Genomic DNA, 9239 nt, shown 5'->3' with positions numbered 1-9239 from the left:
ACAAACAAACAAACAAAAAAACCAAAACAACACAAACTCAAAAAAACAAATTTATTGTGTATACTGTCTCTGTCCAAGTTCTGACAGGTCTGAGAAGAGCTGTATTTTAATTGTTTATTGATCTTGTGTGTCCCAGAATACACCATGATTAATGATTTTGATATTAGAGGAAAATATTTAATAAAGGTAACAGTTATTAAACAATTAACAGAAAAACAGCCAATAACAATGCTGCAGAGCGGAAAGATGAAAAAAGAAAGAATCCCTATGAAGGAGCATTGTTGTGAAATAAATATAAAGAAGGGCAGGTCATTAGAATATAATTGTTTTAGATTCTTGCCTTATTATTCATGATTACAGAACTGTAACTGTTGCTCTGGCTAGATTAGTCTCCCATTAAGAAAATGCTTAGGAGTAGTCTCTTTCATGTTTTCTTCCTATATTTCTTTCTTGTTGTATTCCTTTCACCAAGTTTTAGTAATTTGGACAGGAAATTGAAAATAGGTGGAGATGTAAATGAATACTGCATTCCAACAGTCCCACTATTTCAGCGCAGTCTGCAGATTTTAATGTGTTGGTGTGTGTTATCATCAGCCCTGGTGAAATTTCTAAGTGAATCCATAATCCACTTTTCATAGCTTCTGGATTTCTCTATTCATGTTATAATAGTGTCTAGTTGCCCTGAGACAAGACTGCTATAAACTTCTCTAATTAAATACAAATATATTCCACTCCTGGAAGGTTACAAATACAATATACAGGTTACAAATAGAATATAGGTTACATATAGAATATACAGGCAAATAGCAAACAAAAGAAAGAATTGTTTAAGAGCATACTAAAGATAAGAGGGTGAGGAAATGCGTGAATAATATTTTCTGACGGAAGACTGAAGGAGGAAAAAAAGCATTACCAATGACACAAAAAACATTCATTTGGGCAAAAAAAAATAAGAACATCCATTTTTTATATTGAGAAGTGTGTTTCATTCAACATAGAGAAAAGAAAAAACCCCAACCAACCAACTCTTTTTAATACACAAGTATTTCATGTAAAATAGAAAGGAATCAGTAAAAGTGGATGAAAGCCATCTACCTCAAAATGTTATGTAGTATCATATAGAATAAAAAGATGAGTTCAAAGTCTTCCAGAATAAGGAAGGGATTGGCAAAGGTCCAATAATTTCCAGGAAATTGTATGTTATATAAATGATGGCGTTTCATTACTAATAGTTTTGGGAAATTAGAATTTTTTTTCTGTCTTCAAAAAGATTACAAAATTGTCATCATAAGCCATTTTTAGCTTTCTGAAAATTTTCAGCCATTCAACCTCTCAGTGGCAAGCTTCGGGTAAAAACTTTCCTAACTTTTTGTGAGAAATAACCTTATTTGCTAGCGGTTTGGTAGGGACAGAATCTGGTTTACTGTGTTCTAGTTCACATTACTTGTCTATTCGCTATTGAACCCATATTACAGACACTGTGGCATATAATTAAAAAAGAAAAAAAAAGCAACTTCATGAATTTTCGATAATTCAAATTTTTGACAGATGTCAACTAATATTTTCATTTTCATTACCTTGTTTTCTGTTGCATTTGGATCTTTAATGTCATATCAAAGATTTGTGTTTCACTCCAGAGCTGGAAAATAGCATGGCTGAGAAAAGAATAAGAATCTTTCTGACTTGAAAGTCATAAATAACATGAAATTTTGTTTCCAAGGAAACTGCGGATTTCACTTTGATAGAAGCTACACCATAAAGAAGGTATAAAATCCATCTTGTAAATTGTCTCTATAGATGAAAAAGTCATGCAAAAGATTTGCAGTTTTGTAGACTTGTCTTTCTTGCCATGAACAGAAAAGAAGCTAATTTCTTTCATTCCATATGAATATCAACCACTAAAGACAACAGTGTCAAACTCTAAGAAAATCAGACATCAAGTAATATTGCTACCTGTGAAAAACAAAACCAAACACTAAACTATTTCAGAAATCACAGTGAGACCCATTTTACTCCACTTAAATAATGAAAATCAAGAATATCTCCAACCTTTTGAGTGGAGTCACGGTCTTGCTTTTATACACAGTTTTATATGGTTGGAAAGACCCGCCACTGTTATGAAACTCTGTCGCTCTACTAAAGTTTATTGTTATAATCATATCAGCTGAACAGTTGACACCTAGAATATAGAATCCCCACCAGTATTCAAAATAAGCCCACTTTATAGCACTAAGTGTCACTAAAACCAAGTGCCTAAGGGTAAAGAGATATAATTACTATATTTTCTGTCACTTTTATTACCAAAAGGAAACTCAGTAATGGATCTTCTGATAATAGTTTTTCACACAAAAAAAATCTCACCATTACTTCTCTAAATTGCTATGAACTGCTTCTCATAGTCTTCACAGCTTAGGATATAAATACTCTTCTAGAGGTGATGCGTGCCTGAGACAAGTGGATTCAGTCAACACTTCACCTCATTGCAGAGTAATTACAACTAAGTTTTTGATGTCTGAAATACATGAAGTTTCCTGAATACTTTTTAGGAAAGTTATTAATTTTCAAACTGTTCCTTTTTACCTGGAATACAGTCAGACATTAAAACATTTCTTAAAAAGTGTTAACGTTGGATTTTGTTTTACATCCTAAGTGATCATGATAGTGACAAAATTTCAAATAAATATCTTGATACTTTAAGTCTGCCTGGCAGGGAATCTAAACAACCTAGATTTGAATCACTTCTTCCAAAAATTATTGTTTGGGAGTGTGGGCACCAGGACAACATGCCATTTTATGAAATTCCTGAAAATTAAATACCACCTTCAGTAGATGAAACTTGGTATGGAAATAACTGTACTAAGGCAGCACTGTTTTCTGCACTCTTGTTGGTGGTGTTGATATGTTCAATCATGCGAGCTGGTTATTAGAAGTTTTATATTCTACAAAAAAATTCCAATCCAGACAGTTACATTCCAATATGGAAACAGAAGGAAAACATTGCCTCAATACCTTGAATTGAAGAAATTCAATTCAATTCATTATAGAAATTTATAATCCTGTTTTAAGGTGAACAATTTTAACATGACATTCCATTAAAGTTCTTAACAGAACAGCATGTAGATGACTGGGATAGAGTATGTACCCTCAAAACTGAGTTCTGTGATAGAAATTATTAATTTCAAAAGATTCATTTATTTGCTGATCTTCTTGTTCTTCTCTGCATTAGCTCAGTGCTCCTTTTGGGCTTGGCACTAAACAATAAAGACAATTTTAAAAGAGTGTGCAAGCCCCTGGCTGTATGGGAGCTGTTGATCACGGCCTGAACCTCTGATTGACCACCTGAGGCAAGCAATGAGTGCAGCACAGGTGAAGGCAATTCACCTGTGCTACTGGAAGGGGTGGAGCCTGGCTCCACCTCTCCTAGTTCCCATTTATGTGCTGACTGCCACTAAGGATTGCTCTTTGTGGAGTTTACTGCAAGCCTATAATATTGGTGAGCATTTTTCTTTATTATCTTTCTACTGTGATAATCCTACTTAGCCTAACCTCTGTACACCTATTGATTGTATGCTGACTTTGTTAAATCAGCAGCCCGCGTGGGGCCTAATTTCAAGCAAGACAGTGGTATAACACAGATGTCACAACATAAATTTATGTAAATAAAAATTACAGTAAGGCAATCTTGTGAGTATTGTTTCTACTATAATTTTAAATGAAGACTTGCCATTCATATTAATTTTATTGGCATTTGATGTATCTATAAATGAGACAGTTAAAGAGCTGGAGGCATTCTTGCAAAATTACTGTCAGCTGTGAAGAATGTGGTAACTCTTGTGAAACTGCTCCCTTTAGTGACTTCAAGACTTGCTTCTGAGTAAGTAAAGTATATCTTATCCTATAATAAAAATAGGATATAGCTTCTATGTATACCACTGTAAGAGGAGATATGCATAATGATGGATAGAATACAATTCAATAATTTCTTAATTGTGAGGAGATAAAATATGTGAAAGAAAATGGGAAGAGGAAACATATTCTTATCCACCTATGTTGCAGACTTCTTTTAAATTATAAGGTAGTTCTTTACCTCAGAGAAATGTCCATTTTATTGGAACCAGAAGGACAGCTTATTCATTTACAGTCATACTTTCTCAGAACTTACTAAGGACAATTTCAGTGATAAAAATGGTTTTAGCACCTCAGAATTACTCTATCCTTAATTGCAAATACTTTAGCTTTTCCTAAAGCAGTTACTGAAGTGCTGCTGTAACAGCATATATATGTCAGTCATGTAAGACTATTTGTTCTTTATTCTTGTGAACACTGGTAATATGTTAAACATAGAACAACTAAAGAATATACTTATTTGTTATGTAGGGAGGATTTACTCTAATTTTACTTTTGTGAGCTTGTATCAGAGTCTTATAATTTAAAATGGAATTCTATATGAATGTGATCAACATATCCTTTTTCATAAAACAGAGTTGATAATTTTTTCTGGAGATAATTTGAGGGTGGTTTTTTTGTGTTGTTTTTTTTTTTTGCTTTAAGGTTATATACGCACATACAAAGAGAAGGAAAATCAGATCTAAAGCTTACTTATTCCTATATTTAGTTAATAGCAAACTGGGAATAATATAGCTAGTACCTACCAATCTATCTTCTGTCTGCAACAAATGTAATGAATTTTAAAATACAACTTCATCAGACAACAGAGAGTTGACCAAACAACAGGAGAAATTAAATTTATGAACACTTGTTACAAGGCTGCTTCAAATAAACCTTCATTTGAAGTAGGTGTATTGTGTGTGTGTCTTCAAGTGAAGGAAATCTAATTTATTTTTTTTTCCTTTCCCCTCACCCTTTTATTTTTTCCTGAGTATCTTCCAATGTTTTCTAACAAAAACAACTCGCACGGTTATTCTCCAGTATGTGTTGGATTAAGACCAGGGGCAAAATGAAAAGATACCTGCTTTAACAGGATTCTAAGAGAAAAGAATGTTTTCTTCATGGAAATAAATACATAATAAATACATAAATTTATGCATTTACAGTACATTGAGTAGGAAGATAGCGAACAACTGAGACAGAAGAAATTAACTCCTGCAGTTTCCAGTACTTTCCTGCCTGCCCTCACTAAACACCTGGTTATGATAAAATTAAACAAAATGTCTCTACTCTTTATGAGTAGAAAGAGGGTATTTGCATGGCATCCAAACTTCTAACAATGTAAACAAAAGTGATACTAGGGGTTTATGCTACAAGACTGCCAAAAGATAATATAGGAGACAGTCATTTCAGAATCCTTGATGGATGAATCAGTTCCTCAAATAGAAGACTTCAAACATACACACACAATTATATATAAATGTATATTTGTGTGTGTGTGTGTGTGTGTATGCATATGCATTCCCCTTGGTACATGTGAGCCTGTATCTGAGTAATATAATCTCTATTGATTATTCATCAACATTTGGTTGTTATTAATCTTCACAAAAGCATTTCTAATGCAGAAACATTGGATATTAAACCTCTTTAGCCATGGTGCTGTATCTGACTAGATTTAATGTATCTTCCCTGCTCCATTATCTTTCAAATGTTGTATGCTCCAGAGTGTCATATTCTTTCACATAAACTCAAAAACTTGAACTTACAGTACTGAACATTCATATCCCCTACTTTTCTGTGTGTGTATATATAGTATAGTTCTTTAAACCTAATCTCTCATTTTCATATGGTGCTGAGTTTCTTCCAGTACCTGTACACTGAAAAGTTAAATGTTAACTAGTTTAGCTCATTACATCATTTCATGGTTTCATTGCTCTGTGATTTCATGCACCATCAGCTTCCTGCAGGATATTTTTCTACTGTACAGTTTGTTTCAGAATTGTTTTTTTTTCCTGTATGAAGGACTCATGTAAAAACAATACACGTGGGAGGAAAAGAGGGATGGTTTACTGAAAGATTTGTATTGTATACGTATGAAATTTATATAAATTTTCAACAGAATGTTGTACTTTCCACAAGGTACATCTGCATTGCCTATCAGCTGCTGCATATTGGTAGATTTGGAATGTTGTTATGAGTTTAATTACTGAAAGAGGCACATCTTCAAATCAAGCCCTGGGTTGTTACTTTGTGTTCAGCGCAAAATAGACCTGTGTGATCTGTAATCATTATTCCTACTGTCCCTTGCCCTCTGTGTAACCTTTTCCCTCTGTGACCAAGCTATCTTCTTGTGACAGACGTGAGGAGTTTTCAGCGCTGTAGTAGTTTGTATAACCCTCATGGATATTCTATTGGACTATATGCCAGTCTGATTTAACACCCCACCGACGTTTTTCTCTCTTGTAATCTCTGTTAATGTTTGGTTTTCACCTACTATTAGTTGGCATTGATGTTTGCTTGCACATAAATATATCTACTCTATTGGAATTTCTCATTAATAGCATGCATGAATTTTTTTTGGTTTTTCACATTTAAAATAATTTGACTTTTAAACATGTTTCCGGATGTTCATCTATTTTACCTGTTTTTTCATACATTCAAAACATTATTTGTTTTTCCATTTCCTTTCAGATATGCAAACTGTTTGTCATTTAAGTATATTGTTGCTTCTGTGGTAGACCAAACCTTACTTAAAATTACACATGTAAATTTTGTTCATATTTAAATATAAACAGAACTTGAGGACTGCTTCATATGCTCTAGAATTATTTACTGCTCCCAGTAAATGAATCTCACCACTAGTTCCTGGACTCCAGAGAATTTATTTCCAACATTATCCTGGCTGAATTAATTTTATACATACTACAAATGCAGCTGTCAATTTTTCACTTTATCATTAAACTCAGATGTTCTCCTATCTCCTATTTAATTACAAAAATGCATGTCACATGCACTTTTATCTTTCTTGCTGACAATTTTTATCTCTTCAGCTGGCACGTCATACTAAATGTCTTTTCACATTTTTTCCCAGTAACATTAGTCTGGTAACAAAAATCTATCTTAATACTTGCATTTCATGAGTCTTTCTATATCCAAAAGAAGTAATATCAACTTTCTTAAAAGATAAACTCCAATGGTTCCTTCCTAATGGTCAAGTTTTAGCAGATTTGGGCTACTTCTACATTTTTAAAGGACTGTGCCATACTTTGGTATTTGTGTTTGGATACTGTGATGATTTAGTGATTTAGGCATTGTGGTTGTTAATTCTTGTGATCTTTATCTCCTTTCTTTTTCAATACAAGAAAAAAAACCCTGTAGTAATATTACCTTTCCTCTTGCTGTTTATTTTCCATTTGATCTAAAACTATTAAGAAGTGCTGACAAGGAATAGCAGTAGGTCAGTGATTTAAATGTTAAGGTAAGCTGAATGATAACTCAATCTAGTAGTTATGGGAGAAATATAGCAGGGAAGTTAATCTTAAAAAAACAAGTTTCCTAGTAAACTCCTGCCGTTTCCACTGTAGAGTTGTTAGCAAAGTACATCGTAGCTGGAATAGAGGAAACTTTGGAATTTACATTTTTTCAGCTGCTTAGATCTAAAGAACATCTATTTGAATCAAATGTGATAAATTTTCTCCTGAAAAGATGTTTCTCAAAAGAAACCTGCAAAGAAAAAACACCTGATTATATCCGTAAGTTCTTTCTCTAATTTTTATGCAAATCTATCGGCTAATTAGTCGAAGTCCACCTGCCTCAGTGGATAGTAGATATCCAAATGCACAGGCTAATGCCAGAGGTGAGATTTTCTGATAAGATGTAAAACATACTGGGACTGGACTTATAAAACACTACTCAATTTTTGGCTGCAATTCTTTAAAAGGATTGTGCCGAAACAAAACATCTTCATATATCTAGCTGGCCCCTTTCTGATCATAGGCTTACCTCATTCTGATCAGAGTTTGAAGATGAGCAGCCAGTAACTGAGGCCTCCACTGGGTCTCCTGACTCCTACTCTTACAATAAAAAAATTCCAAGCAAATCCCCAAATGAAATCCCTTTTCAGCCTTCCATGATATTTGCTTATGCAATGTGCTATTACCTTATTTCTTAAAATTATAATAGAAAATAATAAATTTGGCTTGTGTTTTTGTGAGAAGAACTGAAATAATGAATATTTATAACAGATTAGGTCTACAAGGCATAACTTGCCATTTGATTAGGCTGTACATAAATGAAATATTACTATAGTTTTTATTTATTTTTATTTTTATATTTTTTATATTTTTTATATTTTTTATATATTTATATTTTATATTTATTCTTAAAATATTTTAATATTAATAAATAGTAAATTTTACATAATTATAGACATTGCTTTAATTCCCTTAGTTTTGATACTTATACCATGCACTTAATTTACACAATGCATTTTGAGATATTGATAGGATTAATGTTATTAAAGTTGTTGCTTGGAGATAACTCTTGATATTAAGCACAATACTATTAAAATTTATTAAGAATCAAGTTCCAATCTTCTCAGGAGCAAAACTCTATCACAAGCAAAGAGACAAAACAACAACAACAAAAAAACAAAAAACAAAAACAAAAAAACATCACACATTCCATTTATGTGGAGGCAGTGCAGGGTACAGATAACTCATAAATACTCAGTGTTGATAACTTTACAGAGGTAATTAGAGTATGGGTAAAGGAATTGAGATTTTTTTTGAACAAATATAAAAATGTTATGTATTTCTAACAGAAGATCTATGGAGATGCACATAGTTTATATACCCACCTTTTGTTTAGATTATAACTGTACACTTTACACTGATTTTTTCAGAAGTAGAAAAGGATGATTTTAAACAATACAAGTAAAGTTAACAATATGTTCAGAGTAAAAGGTTGCATTCTGCGAGCTGTTTTTGCACTATAGAAAATCAGTGTCAATCAAATTAAAAAGTTGAGTCAGATGCAGAAATACCTTTTTAAATGTTTTTTGTGAGACTTACAAGAGTACAGAAACATTGACTGTAAGATAATGAAAAGTAACAAGTACGCGTATTAGATGATGTAAATGTGTCCTAAACCATGATTTTGAAAAACTGTACAGACCAATTAGAGCTCAAGTAACATTCATTACAATGATAGAACATAAGAAGTTGGCTTTTGATAATGGTCCTAGGCATATGCCAAGTTAAGATATTTTCAAGAAGTTTGAAAAACGTATATTTATAAAGTAATATAAAAATTACCCTTCTGCTTTTTTGCTTAATGAAAATGATGTCAAA

The sequence above is a fragment of the Meleagris gallopavo genome, chromosome 4 (assembly GCF_000146605.3).
Source record: "Meleagris gallopavo isolate NT-WF06-2002-E0010 breed Aviagen turkey brand Nicholas breeding stock chromosome 4, Turkey_5.1, whole genome shotgun sequence".
Lineage (NCBI taxonomy): Eukaryota > Metazoa > Chordata > Aves > Galliformes > Phasianidae > Meleagris > Meleagris gallopavo.
The sequence above is the reverse complement of the archived record's forward strand: the minus strand, read 5'-3'. Positions refer to the sequence as shown.